This window comes from Engraulis encrasicolus, chromosome 16, assembly GCF_034702125.1.
Source record: "Engraulis encrasicolus isolate BLACKSEA-1 chromosome 16, IST_EnEncr_1.0, whole genome shotgun sequence".
NCBI classification, from domain to species: Eukaryota; Metazoa; Chordata; class Actinopteri; order Clupeiformes; family Engraulidae; genus Engraulis; species Engraulis encrasicolus.
The window spans coordinates 9,060,491-9,063,227 of record NC_085872.1 but is presented as its reverse complement, the minus strand read 5'-3'; positions in this window follow the sequence as shown (position 1 = coordinate 9,063,227).

Here is a 2,737-nt window from a genome sequence, read left to right as displayed (position 1 = left end):
TTTTATAATGCAGTATGTCGTGTGAATATCCAATGTCTCGAGTGTATATGTGTGTGTTATCTCCGTTGGGGTGAATGTCCGTGAGAGATGGAGTTGGTGAGATGGTGGTGGTTGCGTCCGGCGGAGAGAGAGAGAGAGAGAGAGTAATAATTACAAAAAGCGATGGCTTTGTACAGCTCCTTAAATCAAGAAAATGAACGAACTGGTTGAATGTAAGCATCGACTTGTGTATATAAGCCTTTTTTTTGTCCTGTTTCAGTTTCCTCTCCAGAGAGGGTCCAGGATCTCACTCACTCAAGTCAAGGTGTGATCTGATTTTCAAAAAAGGGCTTTGTACCAGGATACTGTAATCCCAAACGTCTTTGCTGTGTGCGCGGGCCGTTGTGGGTTGAGGCAGGAGGCTAACGGGACATAGCTTGATTCTTACACGCTACCCGGCCGCTACCTCCCTCCCCGCCAGCCCCCGTCAGTGAAGACGCCATCAACTCCATCTCCCACTGTTGTCCTTAACTCGCATCGAATGCACAAAGAAAACCCTTATTACAGCATGTGTAAAAAAAATGTATATATTTTAAGTCATTCACTGTTATATGTGTTTTATGTTGTTTTATTTTTCTTTTCTTTTTTTTGCTTTCTTTTATATTGTAAAAGGTAAAATTGTAAGAGCTAGATGGTGGTAAGGCTTTTTTCATGGTTTGCCGTTTGATGCGATTGATTGACTGAACGGTCCACTCACACTCTCGATCCCATCAGCAGTCAAAGCCGGAGTCAAAGTCGGCCTGTTTCAATTCTCCCCAAATTCAGAGTGACCCCCTCTGGGATTACTCCACTGCGTTACCAAATATTGGGCGTATAATTGCAGGGAGGTGAGTGTGAGGACAGGTCCATGTTTGGAATGAGTGCGGCGTTCTTGTAGCCTCAGCCTCCTGTGAGTTGTCTTCAAATAGGCAGAAGTAATCTGGAGGTGGAGGCAGCAGGACCAGACAGAACTCACTAATGAGAATGGTTTGTGATGCAGACGGAATCATTCTCACAGACACACTCTGTCGCTCTTCCTCTCTTTCTCCCCTTTTCTCTCTTCTTCTGTCTCTATCTCTATCTCTATCTCTGTCTCTGTCTTTCTCTCTCTCTCTCTCTCTCTCTCTCTCTCTCTCTCTCTCTCTCTCTCTCTCTCTCTCTCTCTCTCTCTCTCTCTCTCTCTCTCTCTCTCTCTCTCTCTCTCTCTCTCTCTCTCCTCCCCTCAATGAGTTTCATTCAGACAAAAACAACAAAAAAAACTCTAATGACTGACAACCTGCGCTGGCTTTCTGTGCAAACTGTCATCTCGAATCAAGTGAAAGCCATTTGCTGTGCAATTACCTGTGATGCTTAAATCTGGCGTTTTTAATTAAAAAATATCCAGAATAAAGGTGAGTCAGACTTTCCTGGCAAAACAGACTCCACCTCACCTCACCCCTCGCCAGACAGACAGCCAGTCGAGTCCCCTCTTCTCTTCTCACCTGGTGGGATTTATGGACCCCGTTTGACAACAAGCCCATGCATTGTCAGGCACTTGAGAAAAGTATCGCAGGAGGACTTGCCGGCTGTTGGAAAGTACCACACATTCACATAGACACACAAACACACACACACACAGCGACACACACACCCCGACACAAACACACACACACACACACTCTCTCTCTCTCTCTGTCTCTCTCTCTCTCTCTCTGTCTCTCTCTCTCTCTCTCTCTCTCTCTCTCTCTCTCTCTGTCTCTCTCTCTCTCTCACACACACACACACACACACACACACACACACACACACACACACACACACACACACACACACACACACACACACACACACACACACACATACATACACGACCCAACTTGACAGGGTGAGTGACTGCATGGGAGAAGACGTGACAGCGGCGGCCCCCACCCTTGCAGCCCGATTGATAGCATATTGAGATGAGAAGGACGGCCGCAGAGAGAGAGAGAGAGAGAGAGAAGGCCACATCACATCAGATCACTCACTGCTGTGAGTCACACACAGCCAACGTCACACACACACATACACACACACACACACACATACACACACACACACACACACACACACACACACACACACACACACACACACACAACCCTCCAACCCCACACACCCCTCTCTCGCTCTGTTGCTTTCGACCTCCCGCCTTCTCTCTCTCTCTCTCTCTCTCTCTCTCCCTACCGCCTTCTCTCAGTACCTCACGCTCTCTCTCTCTCTCTCTTTCTCTCTTTCTCCCTCTCTCCCTACCTACTTCTCTCTGTCCCTCTCTCTCCCTCCTTTGCCCCCTCTCTCTCTCCCTTGTGCTCTCTCTCTCTCCCTTGCGCTCTCTCTCTCTCTCTCTCTCTCTCTCTTCCTCTTCCTCTCTCCCTTGCTATTGCACGCACAGACAGACACCCCTCAGTGACAGATGGGGACACTAACGGAGAAACATCCGCTTTGACCTCCGGTGGCATGAGGTATGGGGACTCTACACTGTTTCCCCCCCCCCCTCTCTCTCTCTCCCTAAATTCCACTGTCACTTTAGCATTTTGTCGTGACAAGGCCGCGTTCAGTTTTCAGCTGAACCAAGCTCTAGCTGCTGTTCATTTGACACACAGACACACACACACACACACACACACACAGACACACACACACACACGCACACACACACACACACACATGCACACAGAGAGAGAGAGAGAGTCCCCCATCTACA